Source organism: Pelodiscus sinensis, chromosome 10, assembly GCF_052426305.1.
Source record: "Pelodiscus sinensis isolate ZL-2025 chromosome 10, ASM5242630v1, whole genome shotgun sequence".
In the NCBI taxonomy this organism is placed as follows: Eukaryota; Metazoa; Chordata; order Testudines; family Trionychidae; genus Pelodiscus; species Pelodiscus sinensis.
This window is the reverse complement of record NC_143061.1, coordinates 19020895-19044112: the sequence shown is the minus strand read 5'-3', so window position 1 is coordinate 19044112 and position 23218 is coordinate 19020895. Positions and strand designations below refer to the sequence as shown.

At 43.4% G+C, this 23218-nt stretch overlaps 1 protein-coding gene across 2 annotated transcripts in view; it reads left to right on the top strand.

Moving 5' to 3' along the window:
• The window catches only part of SERPINI1 (serpin family I member 1), a 96640-nt gene that overhangs the window by 18807 nt on the left and 54615 nt on the right, over positions 1–23218 (top strand). The window contains exon 1 of one of the 2 annotated variants that reach the window (XM_075937885.2): positions 8400–8422. The exons of the other annotated variant lie outside the window; for it this stretch is intronic. The gene's annotated coding sequence lies outside the window, so the exon portion shown is untranslated. Of the gene's footprint in view, positions 1–8399; positions 8423–23218 lie in introns of those variants that run through there. 2 annotated transcript variants of the gene reach the window in all.

Here is a 23218-nt window from a genome sequence, read left to right as displayed (position 1 = left end):
ACTAGTTTTTCTTATCACTATTTTTGAACAAATGTTTGTGAAATTTTTTAAGAGCTTTGTGTGCTGTGATGGCTTCAAATAGCTACTTTATTTCAGGTACAAAAATGTTATTAACTGAACAGTCTAGATTTGTCAGTACAAACAACACTCTCCACACTTCTGATCAAAATGATACACAAGGTAGATATCTTTTTATGATAACAGTTAATGTAGCATGTAATGGGGTGTAAAAATCCACATGTAGCATATAATAGAGAGGCTATAAGAGAACATAGGAACTCCAGAAGGAAAAACTTGTTTTTCTTACATTTTTATTTAGAGAATAAGCACAAGAGACTGAAATATTGGCTGGTTGTTTCACTCGTGTAGAAATTCATGGTGTTGAGTGGAATTGAAATAAGTCTATGCCACTTAGTTTGATGTGCTCTGGAATCAAGGAATTGTTCCATCACTTAAATGTTGTGAAATTATGGAAAAAACATAAGATTTAAATGAGTTTTTCATTCTTGAGGACAGTTGGTGTGCAGTCCAACAAAATGTATATTTGTAAAACATCAATTTAGGACTGTTTTAGGGAGCTCGCTTGAGGCAATGCGTTCTTGTCGTAAGAGGCTGTTCCACTTATGTGGGATTATAGAGACCAATAAAGACTTTTTACTCTTAAATTGTTCCTTTCTTTTTTCTTTAACTTCAACCAGGTTGAAACATTTTATTTATTGAAGTTTGAACTTACACAAAGCATAATTAAGACCTGTTGAACTCTCCTTTCCCCCCTGAGTCAAAGTATAATGTTCAGCTGGCTGATGTGCATGAATAATCCATCACTGTGAATCATTAATTTACAAGATCAGCTACAGTAATTGATGTCTTCTCGCAAGCTATGAAAATGTTCTGGGAAATAATTTATTTATCTTGCTGGTGCATTTTGTAATTAATTAATTTATTTTAGAATGCTTTATGCAATGGGCTCTAACCTATGAACCAGGTTAGTCTGAGGTTAAACACCTAAAGGGAATTAACTTCTCCTGACTCTCTTTGGAATAAAAGAATTTAGGTGTTGGAGAGAATAAATGCAGACAATACTCTGAAATTATGTAATGCAAATTAATTTAACCACCTCCTCTTTTGGTGTGTGTGTGTGTGTGTGTGTGTGTGTGTGTGTGTAGTAGATGGTGATGCATGTTGTTACATTTGTTTAGAAATAAAATTAAAAACTGTGAATAAATCTATTAAAAAAACAAAAGGTTAATTTACACATGATATTAAATATTGATTGTTAATGCTATGGTTTTCCAAAGGCATAAAACGGTAAACAGTGTTGTGATCAGTCAGGTACAAAACACAAATTAAACTGACATTTAGCCTTTTTATGTTTTGTTCAAATATAGGAAATGATTACTTAATGATATTGCCTAAGCATTTTGGAGAATCTGCTGTACTCACATATCAGACTTACGTTATGTTTGCTAAGGGCATAAACTGTGAGGCAGTATAGTTTACCATATAATATTTGAAAGGCATTAATAAATCAGGTTATAGTCTCCACAGTATTTATAGCTACCTGGCTTGAAAAGGGACACTTAGTAACACTGGCCTCTTGATTTTTCACTGTTGTTAATTGGTATTAACTACTAGAATCTATATAATCTGCAGAATAGTGATAGAAATGTAGCCATGTTAGTGTGGTGTAGCTGAAACAAAATACGGGACTAACAAGATGGATTATTAGATGATGAGCTTTCGTGGGCCGGACCCACTTCCTCAGATCAAATAGTGGAAGAAAATAGTCACAACCACATATACCAAAGGATACAATTAAAAAAATGAACACCTATGAAAAGGACAAATCACATTTCAGAACAGAAGGGGTATGCGGGAGAGGGGGAGGTAAATGTCTGTGAGCTAATGGTATTAGAGGTGATAATTGGGGAAGCTATCTTTGTAATGGGTAAGATAGTTAGCGTCTTTGTTGAGTGTCGAATTTTAGCATGAATGACAGTTCAGAGGATTCCCTTTCAAGTGCAGATTTAAAAGGCTTCTGAAGCAGGATGCAGGTAATTAAGTCGTTGAGACAGCGTCCTTTCTGGTTGAAATGGCAAGAAACTATTTTTTCTTCGTGATCCTGTCTGATATCTGTTTTGTGGGCATTGATCCTTTGGCGAAGTGTCTGAGACGTTTGTCCAATGTACAAAGCAGACGGACACTTTCGGCACATGATAGCATAAATTATATTTCTGGATGCGCAGGAATATGTGTTCTTGATCTCATAACTCACTTGGTTAGGTCCAATAATGGTATCAGCAGAGTGAATATGTGGACAAAGCTGGCAACGGGGTTTGTTGGTATTAGTGTGGTATGTCCTGTGGTGGTTGGTAAGAATCATCTTGAGGTTAGGTGGTTGTCTATAGGAGACTATGGGTCTGTCTCCCAGAGCCTCTTGGAGTATGGTATCCTGTTCCAGTATAGGTTGTAGTTTATTGATAGTATGTTCTGTTGATAATGTGTTACTTAAGCCTGTCCAACAGAACATACTATCAATAAACACATTATCAACAGAACATACTATCAATAAACTACAACCTATACTGGAACAGGATACCATACTCCAAGAGGCTCTGGGAGACAGACCCATAGTCTCCTATAGACAACCACCTAACCTCAAGATGGGCAAGGGACCATGCTGGTTTTTTTTGTTTTGTTCTGTTTTTTTTCTTAATTGTTGGGTCCTTTTTTTGCTCAACAACTTTGGTCTCTTTCTCCCCCCCCCCCTTTTTTCTCAACATTTTTTTTGGGGGGGCTGTTAAACCATCTAGTAACCCTAATGGCTGCTTGTGTGAGCTTGGGTAGCACATATGCAAATATAGCAAATACTAGAAGTCAGTTCAAAGCCAACTGAAGTCAGTAGGAAACTGTCTGTTGACTGTAATGGGTGTAGTACGGAGTCCTAGGAGTAAGTGGTACTGCTGTGCTATCTGCTATAAAAGAGAGAGACATTTAAAACACTTCCAGTTATCAATTTAGTGGCAAGGAAGGAAAGTGGCTCATTGGAATACTATAATCAGCTTTCCACTTGAGTTCCTGAAAATGTATTGATTGTGCAAATGAGTACATGAGTTAATGAATGAATATAACCAGCAGGCAAATGATATGGTGAGAAGCACTTCTGCAGTACAGGCAGTCCCCGGGTTACGTACAAGATAGGGACTGTAGGTTTGTTCTTAAGTTGAATCTGTATGTAAGTCGGAACTGGCGTCCAGATTCAGCTGCTGCTGAAACTGACCAGCGGCTGACGACAGGAAGCCCAAGGCAGAGTTGCTCTGCCCTGGGCTTCCTGGAATCAGCCGCTGATCAGTTTCAACAGCGGCTGAATCTGGATGCCTGGGGCAGAGCAGCTGGGGCACTGCCGGGTAGGTCCCCGCAGTGCCGCACCTCGGCACTGCGGGGACCAACCCGGCAGCACCCCAGCTGCTCTGCCCCAGGTGTCCCCAAGTCAGCCACTGCTGAAACTGATCAGTGGCTGATTTCAGGAAGCCCGGGGCAGAGCCCGGGAGTCAGCCCAACCCGGAAGCGCCCCAGTTGCTCTATCCCAGGTGTCGGCGGCGAGAAAAGCCTGGTCTGCTGGGGGGGCGGGGCACAGTAGCTGCCCCCCCGCCAGCAGACCAGGGAGACTGCGGCGGGACCGCCGAGACGTGCCGTGGTCCCGCCCGCATCCTCCGCAGCTTTGCTCCGCTGGTCTCCATCCGCCCCCCCCCCCCTGCCCCAGCAGACCAGGGAGACACGGAGCAGCTTTTCTCGCCCCGGAGGACGTGGGCGGCGGGACCGCGGCGCATCTGGGCGGTCCTGCCGCCCGTGTCCTCCGGGGCGAGAAAAGCCCCGTTCGTAACTGTGGATCCGACATAAGTTGGATCCGTGTAACTCGGGGACTGCCTGTAGTTATAGGTATCCAGATGTCTGAAACCAAAAAAGGTTGAATCTGTACATAATGGACTCCTGTGGACCAGAATAGCAAGTCTGGTAAAAAGAAATCTTTGAGTGTGAGTGATATATATAAAACTTACTTATTTGGTGTTCTTAAAAACAATACTACATACTAGTGTCCATTTTATGTTGGAATAAATTTGGAAGCTCAGGAGTTCAGTAAAATGTTCATACTATGGTATCTACTCCAACTAGATTAAACATGTGAAATGGTGAGTCCTTAAAATGACTGACAGAGACAAGATCTATGTCGTTGAAAGGATTCTCATACATTATATTACCAAATCAATAATTAGGTGATATCAGGACTGGAAAAAATTGGCTCCTACTAGTCTGAAGATTAACTCAGGGGGTCAGGATTTACAATCATAGGTGCATAAGCTTCTGATACTCTTACTTGTACTGAGTGCCTTTATCCAGCAGTTTTCAAACTTTTTTTTCTCATGACCCAGTTGAAGAAAATTGTTGATATCCACGACGCAATGTAATTTGACTTAAGTGTGGGCTCCAGAGTAAAGCTGAGGATGAGAGCTTTGGGCTGTAGGAAGGTACAGGTAAATATATCCGTGGCAGCCTGCAGGAGCTATCCAGGTGAACTATCTCCATTTTATTGCTCACCCCAGTGGCAGACATTACTAAATAAAAGATTTGTGCCCCCCTCCCCCACATATTAGGGGATGTAAGCAACTAGTCGACTACCTGATAAGCCTAGGCTTATCTGGTAGTCGAGTCATTGAGTCACTACTTGACTAGTCGTTCCTCCCTCCCCCTTGCTGCCTCTGTATCAGAGGCACCAAGGGTGAGGAGCTGGAACTGGTTCTGGTGGGTGAGGAAACTGGCTTAAAAGCCAGTTCTCCCTAGCACTGTCTCTGCAGGGTTGGGGTAGGGAAGGAAAAGGTGCAGTGAGGTAAATGGTGCGAGAAGGGATCGAAGCAGTCCCTTCTGGCGTGGGGTCCCGACTGCTGTGCCTCTCCCTTGGAAACGTACAAGAGCTGCGGGTGGAATATTACTTCTGTCAAAGTAGGTACCTAAAGCCTGGACTCTTTAGCCATCCCTTTTAGACTGACAGTCCATGCTCCAAGAATTGTTTATACTCTCCCTAGCATAATGGGGCCTCCCAAGCTGGATAAGAGAATACAGATAACAGGAAAAAACCCTTTTCACTGATCTTGCAGTCAGGAGCTTGAACTATTCTGGCCATTTCCTAATGTTGTGGCTACATTGTCTCCATACATTGTCCCCCACTTCATCATTGAAACAACAGGCCAAATTATGATTCACCTTTCTGAAGTCAGATCAGTAAAGCTTGTTGGAATACACTGGCATTTGAACTAGATTGCAAACTAAGGCTTCTCTGTGTTCCCATATACATATCAACATGAAGGGCTAGGCTACTGAAAGTACAGGACCCAGAATCTTCAGGGAGGACAATAGAAACTACTAACCATTTGAAGAATCAGCTACTTATTTGGGTACCTAAATAGGAGTTACACTTGAGAAATACCTAATTGTGGGAGTTGAGCACATTTGAAAATCTGGCCTATCAGTGTACATATTTCTAATGTTGCATAGAATGCAGGGCCAGCCCTTCAGCTGGTGTCCCATTGAATTTCAAGCGATCTATGCCAATTTACTCCAAGTGGCTCATTCTCTTTTGTTCAATGTAACCATTCCATAAACATGACTCTGCTCCTGCATTCTATTTTGTAGAAAAATTACTGAAAATCAAACATATTCCGTTGAGATTAATTGAGCCTGGAGGGATAATTGGGCAAGTATATGGGCAGTGCAGGTGAAACAATATCTTTTAGTCATATAACAAAAGGTATCCAGCGTATTGAAAGATCCTGTCAACATATGACCCATGCATCCAGATACAACTACAGGCAGTCCCCGGGTCACGTACAAGATAGGGACTGTAGGTTTGTTCTTAAGCTGAATCTGTATGTAAGTCGGAACTGGCATCCAGATTCAGCCGCTGCTGAAACTGACCGCCAGTTCTGACTTACTTACAGATTCAACTTAAGAACCCCAAGTCAGCTGCTGCTGAAACTGATCAGCCGCTGATTCCAGGAAGCCCGGGGCAGAGCAACTGTGCCTCGGGCTTCCTGTAGTCAGCGCTGGTCAGTTTCAGCAGCGGCTGACTTGGGGATGCCTGGGGCAGAGCTGCTGGGTTGCTCCAGTAGCGCCACTCCTCGGCGCTACTGGACCAACCCAGCAGCACCCCAGCTGCTCTGCCCCAGGCGTCCTGATTCAGCCGCTGCTGAAACTGAGCCACTGCTGGTCAATCAGGGCACCTGGGGCAGAGCAGCTGGGGTGCTGCTGGTTTGGTCCAGTAGTGCCCAGAGCGGCGCTGCGGGACCAACCGGCAGCACCCCAGCTGCTCTGCCCCAGGGTCCACAACAAAAGCCTGGTCTGCTGGGGGGGGTACACTAGCTGCACCCTCCCTCCCACCCCAGCAGACCAGAGACACGGGGAGCAAAGCCGCAGCGGCGGGGTGCCTCGCCTCTGAGGCTTTGCTCTGGCGTGGGCCCTGCTTTGCTCCCGGTGCCCCTGGTCTGCTGGAGACGGTCCCCAGCAGACCAGGGGCACCGGGAGCAGCTTTTCTCCCCCCGGAGTTCGAGGTGGCTGACCGCTGCCTGTGAGCTCCGGGGTGAGAGAGCCCTGTTCGTAAGTCGGATCCGCGTAAGTCGGGGACTGCCTGTATCAGTCACATATGGACTTTCTATGGAATTATGAGCACTCAGGGCTCTGTGCACTGCCTCTGCCTTGAGCAGTAGCTTCACACTCCCACTGGCTGGAACCTGCTGTTGGCTGCTTCTGGGGTGCAGCATGGTCTGCCATGCCAGGAGAGGCAAGAAGCCTGCCTTAGCACCCCCTACTGCCTGAGAGTCACTTGAGGCAAGCCCCTTCTGCCCCAGCCCTGACCCCTAGCCCCACCTGGGGGCCTAATCTTGGCCAACAGGATCTGGGCACATATTAAATTATAAACAGACTTTCACTTCGTATTTCCAGCCTCACATACAAGGATGATACATGCACCACAATAGGATATATAGCTCTGGCAGATAGTTTTAATCTTACTGATAGGTTCCATGGAGTATTTTGTCTACAGTATCTTTGACTTATGCATATTTATATTCATAAGATACTTTTAACAAAACAGTGGGGGAGGAACTGTCACGATGTCATGCATAGGCACAGGAATTAGGTTGTGGGGGATGCTGCATTCCCCCTCTCCCCCGCCCCCCAGTTTTGCACCTGGCTTCCCTGCACCCAGTGCCTGCATCCTGGCCTCTGGGTGGCCTCTCTGGGCTCCTGCTAACTTCAGCACCCCCTGGATCCAGCTGTCACTGCAGGCTATGTAGCCCACCAGTTCGTGGCTCTACACCCAGCTCCAGCTGTAGCTGGGGGTGCCATCTCTTATGGACTGGACAATATTTGCTCATCACCCCTTCCTTCAAAATAATTCTAGTGCCACTGATGTCCTGGGCTGGTTGCCTATGGGAAAAGGTCAGATTTTTAGTTAGTTTTAAATAGGTACAAGGAAAACATCTGCTGCATAAGTGCTGAATGAAGATTTTTCTAACACAAACATTAAAAGAGGTGTTCAGTATTAGGACCATGTGAGTTCAGAGATCTGCCGAGACCATTCATGCATGTAATTGCAGTTGTGCTTAAGAAGGGAGTTTTCAAATCTTATTGGATTAGTAATAACTCTTTTGTAGCTGAGTTTTTAAATCCTTTCTTCTCTAGTCTTTGCAGTGTCACTCGTGATACATAGAAATCATTCCTGAAATTGAGCTGATATTGTAAATGCAGCACCAGCCTGAGGTGGTGAATCAGTTTAAATCTTACCTTGTCTAGCTAACAAAAAAAAGTTCAATCTATTAATGGTTGCTATAACAGTCCTATAAGCATGTCTGTGGCCATGTTAATTAAACCACATCACTCTCTAAGTATAACTGCACATGCTATTAGCCAAGGAGCGTCTGTATATTTATCCCTGTTACCTGTATAGGAAGATAGCCCACTTCAGGCTTAGCTCTTGTACCTAATTAACTCCTTTGTTAGCATAAGAAAACAAAAATGGAAGTGAAACATCAAATGTTTAAGTGTGCAGTTACATCCAACAAACAGACTGGATACTTGCACATCGGATCAGACTTTGACCCTTTTCTTTAGGACTCCTATAATGGGACTTAGGACTCCCTTGGCTCATAATGACCCTCTCTGGGTTCCTGAGCTGGCACAGAATAGCTGGAATCACGTTGCAGTGGCTACGTTCTGTCCCAGCAAGCCTTATATGCTGCAGGTCGGGCTGAGTGAATAGTGGATTGGAACAAATTGATAAACTCAACAGTAACAAGTCACCGGGACCCAGATGGCATTCACCCAAGAGTTCTGAAAGAACTGAAATGTGAAATTGTGGAACTATTAACTGGTTTGTAACCTATCCTTTAAATCAGCTTCCGTACCTAATAACTGAAAGATAGCTAACGTGAAGCCAATATTTAAAAAAGGCTCTAGAGGTGATCCTAGCAGTTACAGACTGGCAAATCTAACTTAAGTACCTAGTAAATTAGTTGAAACTATAGTAAAGAATTAAATTGTCAGACACATAGATGAACATAATTTGTTGGGAAAGTCAACATTCTTTCTGCAAAGGGAAATCATGCCTCTAATCTACTCGAATTCTTTGAAGGGGTCAAAAGCATGTGCACAAGGGAGATCCAGTGGATATAGTGTACTTAGATTTCCAGAAGGCCTTTGACAAGGTCCCTCACCAAAGGCTCTTAAGTCAAGTAAGTTGTTATGGGATAAGAGGGAAGGTCCTTTTGTGGGTTGATAACTGGTTAAAAGACAGGAAACAAAGGATAGGAATAAATTGTACGTTTTCTGAGTGGAGAGCAGGACTAGTGGGGTCCCCCAAGGGTCTGTTCTGGGACCAATCCTATTCAGCTTATTTATAAATGATTTAGAGAAAGGGATAAACAGTGAGGTGGCAAAATTTGAAGACGGTACCAAGCTGCTCAAGACCAAAGCCGCCTGTGAAGAACTTCAGAAAGATCTCACCAAATTAAGTTATTGGGCAATAAAATGGCAAATGAAATGTAATGTTGATAAATGTAAAGTAATGCACATCGGAAAAAAGAATCCCAACCATACATACAATGTGATGGGGACTAATTTAGCTACAACTACTTGAGAGAGATCTTGGAGTCATTGTGGATAGTTCCTGAAAACAGCCATGCAGTGTGCAGCAGCAGTCAAAAAAGCAAATAGAATGTTAGGAATGTCTCTATATAAAATCATGGTATGCCCCCATCTTGAATACTGCGTACAGATGTGGTCGCCTCATCTCAAAAAAAGATATATTGGTCTTGGAAAAGGTTATTTACTTATTCCCACAGTATAAGAACTAGGGGTAACCAAATGAAATTAATAGGCAGCAGGGTTAAAACCAACAAAAGGAAGTGGTTTTTTTCCCCACTAAGCACACAATCAACCTGTGGAACTCCTTGCTAGAGGATGTGGTGAAGGCTAGGACTTTAACAGGGTTCAAAAAAGAGCTAGATAGATTCATGCAGGTTAGGTCCATCAATGGCTATTAGCAAGGATGGGTAGGAATGGTGTCCCTAGCCTATGTTTCTCTGGAGGTGGGTGACAGGGGAGGAATCATGTGAGGATTACCTGTTGTGTTTCCTCCCTCTGGGGCATTTGGTATTGGCCACTGTTGGCAGACAGAATACTGGGCTAGACGGACCATTGGTCTGACCCAGAATGGCTGGTCTTATGGATTTATTTGGTTTGAGGTGCTGAATAGATCTTTTCCCTCCTTTTCCTACATTTTCATTAAAACAACCAACCCCCCCCCCCCCAAAGTTCCTTTTTGAGAAGTATTTAATTTTTTTCTTTAAAAAGACCACAGTTGCACAACTCCATGGACATAGATAGGATTCAATTTCTGCCTGTCAGGACAGCTTGTAGAAAAAAATGCTAAAAATTCTGTTGTGTATATGATTTCTTTGATACAATTTGGTTATTTGCTATAAATTATTGTAACGTTCTAATTCATAGATGCCCTTTTAAACAAAACATTTTAACTAATGTCTCCTTAAATTACTAACTTGGGACCAGAGTCTGTCCTTAAATATATCCATATAGTTACAAATGAGATTGGCTGGCAGTAAGTGAGAGTGGAAATTGACTGATTGCCTGTGTCCGAGACAGAACATCAGAAATGGCTGCCCATCGCAGGGAGCCATAGCCTGTAATACCTCAAGGCTGGTATAGGGGGCTCTGTCTGTGAGGTGGAGTGTTTTCCATATAATAGCATGTAAATTAATAATCTTCCCCTGCTCGCTCCACCCATTGCAGTGAAAGATCAGCCAACGGGCTGACTTGTGCTCAGGCCTGCTACTCCACCCACTGCAGCAAAAACCAACCTATGGGGTGATAAGTTCACAGGCAATAAAACAGGCAGGCAGCCCCTCTCTCACTGGGGATTCGCATCGAGTGAACGCCTGGCCTGATCACCCAGATGCCTTGCACCCCCCGCTCTCGAGTCTTACTGAGCGTACTCCGAGTCGGTCGACCCGAGTGGAGACACTTTATGAGCATGCGACCAGTACTTGTGTTCCTGCTGTCTCCAGAACTGGTATAACCCCCCCCCCCCCCATCCTAATTGATTTCTTAGTTGTCCTTATTGCTTGTCAAGTGACAGTGGTTAAAAAGTTACTAAACTATTTATAAACTAACTGTGGTTTAGGTTTTTTACTGTTTCCTTGTATAAAGTTGTGTAAATAATCAGCCCTATGGACAATACCAGTGTTAATTCAACTGTTCCTAACCCCTGGGCAGTTATTGGGAATTGTGATTTAGAAAAGCCTCAGGGAATTGTTTTGTGTTGTCTGGCAATCTGTTTAATTTTTGTTCTGATGATTGTCTGGCGTCATCAAAATAAAATCAGTTTGTGCTTTTTAAAACTCCCAGTTGTGGTCTCATCCTTTCCGGCATCCCTTCGAACCTCGTGTATTACGGGGACTGACAGCCTGTTAGTGTGAACTACTGTAGCAGTTACAAGTTGTCAGATGTGACTCAGTGCAGAGTTCTGTTTTTTTGTGCCAGTTGTCCCACACGAATAAAATGTTGTGGGGAATGTCACTGAGGCTGTGTCTAGACTACACCTCTCTGTCGACAGAGAGATGTAGATTAGGCACGTCGAAATTGCTAATGAAGCAGGGATTTAAATATCCTGTGTTTCATTAGTCTAAACATTGCTGCCGCTTTTTTCTAAATGGAGATTTTTGGGAAAAAAAGACAGTCTAGATGCGGATCTTTCGAAAAATACACCCTTTTTCTAAAGATCCTGTAAACCTTATTTTTTTGATGTACCCTGAGAGAATAGAAAGAACTCCTGGAACAGCAACCATTGTGCTGAAGTTTTGATCAGGAAGAGTTGAATAGAGATGCATGTCAACGTAACATCCAGGCCCTCCGATGGGGGAAGGGGACCAAAGAAGGAAATTGTTCCAGGGCCTAGCAATTATAACGGGCCCGGGACTCCCATCGCTGCTGCGATGGTGGCTGGACCCTTTTGAACCCAACACTCTGGCTGGCTCTCCCCCCAATGTCCTGTCCCTTCTGTGTGTGTGGAGCCACTTCCCCATCCACGTTGCCCAGGGGCCCAGCAATCCTGTCAGCTCCCGTAGCCAAGACCATCCTCCCACCACACAGCCTGGGTACTGGACTCTGCACTGGACTGTTGACTCCATTCAGGAGGAAGGAATCTGCCCTGGTAGCGCTTCCAAGCCAGGATAAACAAACCCTTCAAAACAAAGACAGAATTGTTCTCCCACTATGCATGCAGGTCTTCCATATGTTTGCAAGACAAAGGAACCTAGGAAACTAAGGGTGTGTCTAGACTACCTAGTTTTGTCGACAAAAGTGGACTTTTGTCGACAAAACTATACCAGCGTCTACACTACCGCTGAGTTCTGTCGACATAACGTCGACAGAACTCAGCAGTTTTGTCGACGCTGGTATACCTCATTTTACGAGGCATAACACCTTCTGTCGACAGAACTCTGTCGACAGAAGGTGTTATTGCCTGTAACATTGCGTCCAGACTACGGAGTTGTGTCGACAAAACGCGGTAGTCTAGACATACCCTAAGTGTTAAGTAGGGACAAATTCTACACTTTCCTCCAGGACTGAAGAAATTACAGTGGTCCCCCATGGCTGTTACACATGCTCTCAACTGTGGGTTAAGGACCTGCATAGAAGGGCATCATTGCACTCTAGAATGCAATGGGGCAGTGTAGAATGCTGTGCAAGGGACATGTGCTGCCTTTTGGCCCCTTGGCTCAGAAGGACGATAGTTCTGATGCCATGGGAGCTGCTCCAGCTGGGGAGAAGTGTTTCTTTGGAATGATCTGAATGAGGAGAGTGTGGTGGCTTGGCAAGCAGGGATTGCAAACGAGTTCTGTGAATTAAGGCTCACTGTGGAAAATGAGGCCTGGAAATGGAAGTAACAGATGGAAATAAAGAAGGTTGATATTATTGAAAGGGCAGGAACGATGTGTTGCCCGGTGAAATCATGAGGTGGAGCTGATTTAAAATGAAATCTCTTTGGGGACAAATAATTCGCTTTTTGTATGTGAAGTTTCCTAATTTTGAACTGCTGAGTTTCAATTATGTCAGTGTTGAGTGATCAACATCCTCCATATCAAAAATGGTGCAACGTCTTAAGACATTTTTATTGTTGTCTTTGGACTCTTCATCTATATGAAATCTACAATATATAACATTTCAGCCTTGATACGTGTTTCACATACAGTCTATTGTTCAGCAGTCCTAAGAAGGAATGTTTCATTAACTTACTTTATCAGATGTTTATGATGATGCCATTAGGGAAGAGAGATACTTGAGAAATGTGGTTAATTACTCATGGTAGTTCTCTTATCTCCAGGCAGTTCACATATGTAATGAATTCATCTACATATACTGAATAACTCCCTCCCTTTTCTGTGATCTCCTTTTTGAAATAAGTATCTTTCCAGTTACTTTTTTCCTTCTATTTTTCTGTTACATGGTTTTTGAAAGATTTTGCACAAGTTCCGCATTATGGACAAGTTTGTTTCAGACTTACAGCCACTGCAGCTCTTCTGGACATTTGGTTGGGCTTAGTATCTCTGAAAACAGCTCTTTCAGCAGGCTTTGGTAACAGTCTTTTATAGTTCTTGGCCAGCTTCACAACCATTGCCATTATAGCTCTATTAACTGTATGGTGATAGATTCAGCACTCTGCCAGTACAAGTCCCATAGCTGTCTGGCTTCACAACACCTGCCAGTACAGAAGCTGCCAGGACTAGCTACATCCCTTCTGAAGCTTTGTTGGCCTATTGATATGCCATGTAGTCCCATTTTTAAAACCAGTCTGTTGGTCAGCTGTCAGCATTATGGCTGTCATGGCAGTTTGTTGATTCATGTGATCACTTCCAAGAATAATTGCAGTCTGCCTTGGAGCTCACCAATGGCTGCAGCTGCTGCAGTCTTTCATCTTGTATAGAGTAATTGCCTGTAAAGCTGACAAATGCTGAAGAATCGGTTACTTTTATAACAAATATTTTGTAATGTTAAATGGACATTCCAAACACATCAAGTGTGTAACCTTCTTTTAATGCTATTTCTCTTTCGTGTCATCCTTAAATAAATAGAATCTGGTTCCTTATTTTATTTTTGTAGAATTGAAAAGTCTGATTCTAGTCTTAAATCTAGGGTAACTCTGACTTCAATGGAGTTATACTGGTGTAAATGCAATCAGAATCTGGTTCTAAATCCCCTGAAAATAGGGCTTCTTAGGTAAACTGTTCATACACAAGATTTTTCATTCAGTACATGAAGTATACTTTTTTCTCCCTTGAAGTTTGAATATTTTCAGTTAACTTTGCTCTCCATTTTTGTGTCTGCACTTACTCCTCTGCAAATAGCTGAGAGGGGCCTGTTCCTATTTCCATTGAAGTCTTTCAGAGAAAACACTCCATAGAATTTAATCGAGAATTTGTTTTTCTTTGAAACTTGTGAGCCAACCTGTATTTATTGCAGATCCACTTCTCTAACATGATTTAAGGATATCAGTATCCATTTAATTATATAGCGTTTTAGAATGATTCCAGTAGAACCCCAGAAGGTTTTTCCACAAGGAAACCAATAACACTCTTAACAGTGACTTCAATAAAAGGAGGATCAGTTCCCAAGTATTTAACATCTTTAGGTTATGATCAGCCTAGTCCACATTCACATGACCCATTTAAAGCTGAAGGGATCCCAATTGTAGTTCCAGTCTAGAATCGGGTTTTTTAGTTTTCTAATCCCTGATACTCAAAATCAGCTGTAAGCTTGTTTTAACACACAATGTCTGACATGTTCCCAGGAATTGCCCCCTGTACTACCTGCATGTAGTTCATCACTGAAGCACTTTGGGTCACTTTGAATCTGTGTGAGAATGGTATTTTAAGAGAGTTTCTTGTTCAGTTTGTGAATGTGCTTTGATCTTTTTGTTAACATTTGTCAGCCTTCACAAAATAAGAGACCAGGTAGGTGAGGCAATACCTTTTAATGGACCAATTTATTTTGGGGTAAGACAAGCTACACAGAACTCTTCAGGTCTTACTTGATACTTTTATATTCTGCTGATACTATAATCCCAGACAGCATTACAGCAATTTCTATTGCATAAGTGACAGCTTTCATTATTTATAAGAGCTTGCTTCAGTATGTGTTATAATGTCGCCTTTAGACTTAAACTGCAGTGATTCCATCTGGCAGCTGCGTATGGTAAAACTTAGCTACTGTCCTTTTAATTAAATTACAATTGGAAGCTAGCTTCTGGGATCATACTAATCTACCAGATTTCACAGTAGAATACAAAATGTGTGAATTACTGAAAAGATGGAGTCTGTGATACATCTGAGAGCAGAGGGGAAGATAGTCTTACCTTAGGGGGGTTTGTTAAAAAATGAAATTTGAGAACTCATTCCTGCCTCTGAAAAGTGATTTGACTATTGTTCATCCCTTCACATCTTCATGTCTCTTGGACGAGGCTTTCCCATGTCAGCTTATTGTGGGGTGGGGTATAACAGCCACCTCCCCCATTTAAATAAAACACAGGGTTGCCTCTTGCCAATGAGTAATTTATGTGTATCTTGGGGAGCCCACTCGGCTGCCATCTCTGAAATGCAGAAAAGAACATCTAGGGTGACCCTGATGTAGTAAGATGAGGGCCCGAGACAAAAGCCTATGTAACACAAGTCTGGTTTGAGGCCTAGTTAACAAGGAACAAAACTTGGCTAATAAAAACCAAAGCTAAGCTGTGAGCATGAGGCAGGCCCCTGCTCACATAACTTGGCACAAACAGGGCTGAGAGTGTCAAACACTAATTGGTAATGCCCTGGTGTAGAACAGTAATTGGTACTAGGTACTGACTGTAAAACAGTAATTGGTACTTCTCATAGATTGAATGCACATTGCAAAAGAATGGTATCACTAGCTCATTTAAAAAAGACCGTGGTACCCACACACCCCACAGATACCGACCCAAGTTGAGAAAAGGGTCTAAACTGACAGCATGATGGATAGAGATGATCTAATTCAACCATGAGGTGCAGGGTGATGGGTGGTATCTAAGTAGCATCAGAGGATGGTAACCTGACATGTCAGGAATGATGTGTAACTTGTTTGTTCCTGTATATAAAGTGGTGTCTTGAGGGCACAGTCTTTGTCCAGATGAGGGAGCAGTGGGACCTCCCACTAATTGAGCTGAGTCCATTGTTATGGGGTACATATGCATAGTGGTTCCGTAGAGTCTACTGACAACTATTACTGCACTTTTTACATAACAATCAACCTGGCCGGGAGCCTTGGATCCTTATCTGATTTGTGGTCTTTGGGGGCTCTCTTGGACTCTTCTGTGGTGACTAATGGAGCAAGTCAACATGGCACACAGGATTGAGCACACACGCATGCAGCCTTCTGATTATCATCATGGATGGAGCAGAAGACCTGTCAGTACCTCACAACAGTAAATCCTGACCACCTACATTTAGTAACCCTACTACACCTGAGCCCGTGGAACTAGACAGCTAGCAGTATGTACTGAGCACCTGTATAAATTTCTCAAGACAGCTATGTCAAAGAAGGGATGATCCTGGGACAATCTGGACAGGTGACAATGTTTGGACCCTCCTTCAGACTCTATGTAGCTTTCCTTTTCTCTGGCTTAGCACAGTTAAAATGGTACTTCCTTGGCCTCCCCCTCCTTTAGGGATGCTCATTAAAAGAACTGGTCAGCAACCAGAATTTCCATCCTTTGAGAAATCCAACACATCAAACTGTTTTAGTGCCAAATTGGAACAAACACCACATTTCTGAAAGTTCCCTCTAAAACATTTTTTTTAACTAGGACAATCAAATGTTTCACTTCAATAGCATTGACTACCTTGATTTTATTTTGAATTGTATATTCTATCTATCCACACTAGTTTTAATATAAAAGGGCAAAATGAAACATTTAGCTGTTTCCCTTGTCAAAAAAATCATTTGAAATTGATACCATAACACAATGTTTAGGTTTTGATGACATTTTTTCTCAGTACTTTTTAAAAAAACTGGATCCTTTGGGGTGTTGCAAGTTGGGCACTCAAAATCATTAGTCGCTTTTGGGTCTAAATTCACTAATCTTGGTGAATTTAGATTAGTGCCAAACTAACAGTAGGAACCCAAACAAAAGTAGTCTCATTGTAGGAGGTACAGAGCACCCACAGCACACATTGAAGCCCCCACAGGCTGTGTGGTAGCCCTGAAGCTCTCTGTTGAACACTCTTACTGGGCTGCTGTGTTAGGACCAGCAAGTGGTCCAGTGTGCTATAGAGTTTCACTTTGCTTTGGCTAGATTCAGAGCATGCACTCTTTTGGTCTCCAAACATTTTTTTTTTCCTTTTTAAATGACCTTTTCCATTTATCCGTATCTGGGTATAGTTGAGGGAATCACACATGCTGAAATGGCAGGCCTGATACCACCAAAACACCCAAACCTTGTGATAGGTCTAAAATGTTATCTTTAGATGGACTCTTCTTTGTGGACAATAATTTTTGATGGGAGAGAAAATTCCAAGATTTAAGAAGTGGCCAGGGGACTTCACTTTTCTTTAATATTAATGGAGAGGGTGAGAAGACCGGAACAGAGTTTGGGTACAAGAGTGAGCTCTGGGTAGGGGATGGTAGTGCAGGAGGGGCTGTGAGTTTGGGTTTAGGAGGGAGGTCACTTGGGAGGGGAGGGAGTTTGGATACAGGAGGAGGGCTGATTTGAACATGGGTGTAGGAGGGGGCGTGCAGAGTGTTTGGGTGCAAGAGGGGGTTGTAACATGGGACTGGGGCATGAGGTGCAGGTGGATTCTGGGAGGAAGTTTGGGTGCAGGAGGAAGTGAGGTGCCAGGTGCAGGCTCTGGCCAGAAGGCACTTAACATGAGCAGATCCTGGTCAACAGCCCAGTGAGCCCCTCAGGCAGGCCATCTGGCTGCCACAGTCCCACACACCATTCAGAGGCTGCCTGCTGCCAGTGAGTGTGTTTCTGTGCAGTGCATCCCTTCGTGGCAGGGGAGCAGCAGGTCTCCACATTCTGCACACACCCATAAGCACTGCCCTTGCAGCTCCCATGGGCTAGAAACCAGCCCTCCAAACGGCAGTGCCACGTAGAGATGCACGGTGGCCCCAGCAGCCAGCTGCTTTGAGCAGCATATGGGATGGTAGCAGGAAGGGAGACTGCCTGAGGTCCTGCTGGGCTGCAGCAGGCCAGATAGAAATGGTGGGTGGGCTAAATCTTGCCTGCCTCTGCCCTAATGGATAAAGTCCTTAATCTTTTAAATAACTTTGCTGTCACTTTCTATATATACCTTTTATGAAGTGCACAGAACAGCAGACAAAATGAAATTGACCTCAGGGTCTCCTGCTTCCAAAGGCAGTGTGACTCTGAATCAACAGTTAGTGCTAAAATGTCAAACTTTTATTATTTTTCATGGAGATAGAAATATGAATGTAATTGCACCTAGCTCAGGCCAGCATACTCAAACACATGTATTTGACATCTGACCATAGCAACTCGATCTGACAAGATCATAAGCTAACATAACTATATTGAACTCTCCTGAATACTCAGTTCTTACAGTGCAGCAAGCCAAACAAAATTGTATATCATGCGCCAGCTGACTCACTGGCTATGTGTAACCAGATTATTAACAAGCACTAAAAGGCTACTGATGGAACACAGTAATAGGTCTGCATGGGTGAGCAATTCTGCAGGGTTGTCATGGTAAACTGTGGGGAAAGCCATGCTAACAGTTATAGAGATCCCTGAACAGTAGGAGAATCAACATCGATCACATTTGTCGTAGCCAAACTATCTTATAAGACTTGCATTACTCAGATTTAGGGGTCCCTGGTAACTTTATTGGCAACTGGTTACTGTCCCTTTCCCTCAGACATAGTTCTCTTGATTGTTACACGTTTCTTATTTTGTTTAAAAATCTGGCCTTCAAAGTGGTGGCTCTCAATCTTTCCAGACTATTGTACCCCTTTTCAGGGTCTGATTTGTCTTTTTTTTTCCCCCAAGCTTCACCTCATTTAAAAATTACTTGCTTATAAAATAGTGCCACAGGTCACTATTACTGAAAAATGGCTTCCTTTCTCATTTTTACCCTACAATTACAAAATATTTCAATTGGAATATAAGTATTGTACTTAGATTTTGACAATAGCGGAGTATAAACAAGTCATCTTGCTGAAGTTTTAGTTTGTACTAATTTCATTAGTGATTTTTTTTTATGTAGCCTGTTGTACAACTAGGCAAATGGGGGTACATCAAATCATCTAGCTGACAGACCTCTGCAGAATCTCAGGGGCATGAATACCCCTGGTTGAAAAACACTTCTTTAAAGTTTTTCTTTTGCTTTAGCAACTCCTCCTGTTGTCCCTGTTGTCCCCCCTCCCTGGCCTGGTTGATTTCACCTGCCTTAATATATGATTATTACGGTAAGCCTACAGACCAGTTGAAATGAAGGCCCCATTCTAGGTATCTTTGCTCTGTAGGGCTTCCATCTGAGTAGACAGGACAGGCAAAGACCCAGGAGAAGGGATATAACAGAGTGAACAGTGTGACGGGCAAATGATGATACAGTCTGTTGTTGGATTTCAAGGAGGGGCTGTTTTGTTTTTCTGGCAGTGGGTTGTTGCTTTTATGGGGGGATAAAATTTAGTTGAGGGGGGATTACTTAAAAAGATGAAAGGGAAGAGAACACTACAGGAAAGGAGGCTGGAGGCAGACAGTACAGTACAGAAAAGACGGGAGGGTATGAGAGACAAGCATAGAAATGATCACTGATGTGATTGGAGCAGTTGGAGCAAGTGGCCTGTCAACATAGGGGAACGAATGTTCAAAGTGAAACGTGCAGAAAATTCTGATAAAAATGTGGCTTGCAAACTTCCCAAACTGATTTAATTATCTCACCATAAAATGCAGTCCTGATCTCCCCCAGCTGCATCATTTTTTCCCCTCTGACATTTAGCTCCATATATTGATTATATTCTTCATCTACCCTCCCCGCTCACCCCCACACATCTTGGATTAATTAAGTAAGATCATCCTCTTCTGGAATGATCCACTGTGGGGATCAGACTGAATTCAGCCTTTGTGCAGCCAGTGGGAAATTTGTTTTCCCCCATTGTTTCTTCTGGACAATTTTTAGAAAACTTCTGTCACTAGAAAGATCCCACTACCTCCAACTATACCCCCAAGCCCTCAAAATAGACCAGGGTAGCTGGTATTCAGCGGGTATTTCCCTTACCCTGCCCCTTAGCTGGATCAGCTTCTGTTTTGTTTCTATATGGCAACAGCTGGGGTAACTTCTAGTCAAAATGGTATAAACAGAGCTGTGACTGGGTCAGGGGATGGGACAGAGAGCTGAATTCCCTGAATACAAGCCTGACACTATTAACCACCCCAAAAGGGCCTGAGAGGGGCACAATCAGTGTGCCCACTCTATACTGCTCAGCAGCACTTCACAGCTCACTGCCCACCCTTAAAGTGACACACAAGTGCCTAGCACCGCCTGCAAGCCAAGATTTTTTTCTGAAAGGAATTGTGCCTCCTGCAGCTCACACCAGGGTGCTGAAATATAAATTGCTTTTCAATGCAGCAAGAAAAAAAATCGGACTCCAAAAGAAAGGAAGAATGGTTAGAACAAATTTACCTAGATAAAAAGTGCTCAGACTGCAGTCTACGGCATGCCCAGACAGGTTCAAAATAAATGCAGTCCTTTGTTTGCCTGGTCACACGTTCATTATTCCCTCCGTTTTATAAACAAATTATCCTGTTGGCTTTTCAAAGAAAGTAGCTTCCCAGGATAAACCCATGATCCTTTTCTCAGCTCCTTGGCACAGGGGGACTAGACTAATAATTTAGCTATTTGCAAGGAAAACCACGCTCAGAGGGAGGTGCAGGCATCAGCAGTTTTTCATTGCTGATCTGCAGAACAGCACTTCAGGCAACCGGCAGGCAACCGGTTGGTGTTTGGGTGCAAATGGCAGAATTGACACTGTGTATTCAGAGATGCATAGATAAGGGGAGAGATGCAGAAGTTTGACAGAATTGCTTTTGTTACAAGACTTTCTCAATTAACATGCTGCCCAAACTTAGGGATTGTTATGGGGGATGTGTGTGTGTGTGAGTGTGTGGGTGTGTGTGTGTGTGTGTGTGTGTGTGTGTGTGTGTGATATGTAGAGCCTTACAAGACCTGAATTTCAACTCCAACTCAAACCTAACCTCTCTTCTGTCTACACACAAATCCATGCTAACTTACGACTCAGTTTCAGTGTCCCAGAACCTCAGGGAATGGTGGGTCAAAAGCCTAGGTCAAGCCAGAGCCAAGGTTTCAAGCCCTATTGCTTTGCATTGTAGACACGAGCCCACTGGACTCATACCCTGGAATTTGCCAAAAGTATCTCACAATGCCTCAGGCCAATTTTCTTTGTCCTCTGGACAGTTGAGTTCAGTGGATTGTCACATTTTCCTTTACTGCAGACTAGGCCCAATTCTAGAAAGATGGACGTGAATTGGCAGTTTCTCACCCTAACTAATACAAGCAGACTTACAAATTCTCAAGTACAAGCTCCACTTGCTTTGCAGCTTGGGTTCTCCAACCCTGTCCCTAAGGCCTTTTCTTTCAGAGCTTCTCTCAGGTGTTGAGTTGTGTGGGAGCAGAGCACAACAAATGATATCACACCCTGCCTTATATGGTGTTTCCATGTGGCAGGAATCCTTTGTTTCAGACTTGGTTCCCAGGCCAATTTGTGGTAAAATACAGATACCCAAAATGTTTTCCAAAGTCGTGTGATCTGGTCACATGCCCTTGTGGAGTCAAGTAGCCATTACTTACAGGCTCTCTGGAGCATTCTCAGGAAGGTTGGCCAGGTGGAAAGATCTTTTTTAAGCCCCATTGTTTTTCCTAATGGCTTATTACCCTGATTAGGCCACTCACAATCTTCTGGAAGTATTTTGCCTAGAGGTAACCACTTTGAAATACAATATTCGTAACTTAAGATACAAAAATTATATAGGCAGACAATTAGTAGAATCATATCTAGCAAAATAATTTGTTCAATGATACTTGACATGACCCATCTTGTACAAAATGGGTCATAATTATGCCATAATCCTATCATAATAATATTGCTATGATGAATATGGGATACAGTGTCACAACACCTACTCTGGAATAAAAGACCTGTACCATGGCTGAGGCTGGCATGGGTAAACTGACTTGGCCTGGTGAGGCTCACATTAAGGGTACGTCTAGACTACATGCCTCTGGCGACAGAGGCATGTAGATTAGGCTACCGGACAGAGTAAAATGAAGCGGCGATTTAAATAATCGCCGCTTCATTTAAATTTACATGGCTGCCGCGTTGAGCGACAAACAGCTCATCAGCGGCAGCCATGTAAATTTAAATGAAGCGGCGATTATTTAAATCGCCGCTTCATTTTACTCTGTCGGGTAGCCTAATCTACATGCCTCTGTCGCCAGAGGCATGTAGTCTAGACGTACCCTAAGAGTTACGTTCATGCACTATAGATGATAGTGGAACAAAAATGATTAAAGGTCTAGAAAACATGACCTATGAGAGAAGGCTAAAAGAATTGGGCTTGTTTAGTTTGGAAGGAGAAGACTGAGCGGGGACATGATAGCAGTTTTCAAGTATCTACAAAGGTGTTACAAGGAGGAGGGAGGAAAAATTGTTCTCCTTGGCCTCTGAGGAGAGGACAAGAAGCAATGGGCTTAAACTGCAGCAAGAGAGGTTTATGTTGGACATTAGAAAACACTTCCTAACTGTTAGATTGATTAAGCACTAGAATAAATTGCCTAGGGAAGTTTGGAATGTCCGTCACTGGAGATATTTAAGAGCAGGTTAGACAGACACCTGTCAGGAATGATCTAGACAGTGCTTGGTCCTGCTGTGAGGGCAGGGGATTGGATTTGATGACCTGTCGTGGTCCCTTCCAGTTCTATGATTCTATGTTTACACATGGTATGGGGTTCAGGGAACCTGAGGGGAGAGGGTATCCAAACCATTGAAATTAAGCAACCCCTTAGGAAGCCCTTAAGAACTCTTAGGTTGGGCCTGAGGTAGCAGCTATGGGCCAACCCCGGGAAGGTGTTAACTTCAGTGTAGTAGCATTAAGTTTGTCGTCATGGCTACGTTGGAGGCAGTGTAGAGATGCACAGCTCAAAGTAGGAGCTTGGAGACACATTTGCGCTTGCTTCAGGCACAATGTTCTGGAAGAACTGAGGGTAAATGGCTGATGCTACAGATGGTAAGAGGATATGCCACACAGGGATGCTTGTTGAAAGGTGCAAGACATGATCTCGCTCATTTCTGACCCCTTTGGTGAACTTAGGATCCCTAGAAATGTGCAGCTCTAGACTTGCAGAATATATGTACTCCCCACAATAAGACCCAGCCAAGGTCATCTCTACCATCACCCCCAGTTTCTATGTATGCTGACTGGGGCCACTAAGTCCATGGGCATAATCCCTCTCCCCACTCTTTGGCTATGTCACCTTGGGGAGAAATTGCAGAAGAGAGTCAGACGAAAGCTGGCTGATAGCTGCCGAAGCAGCATAAA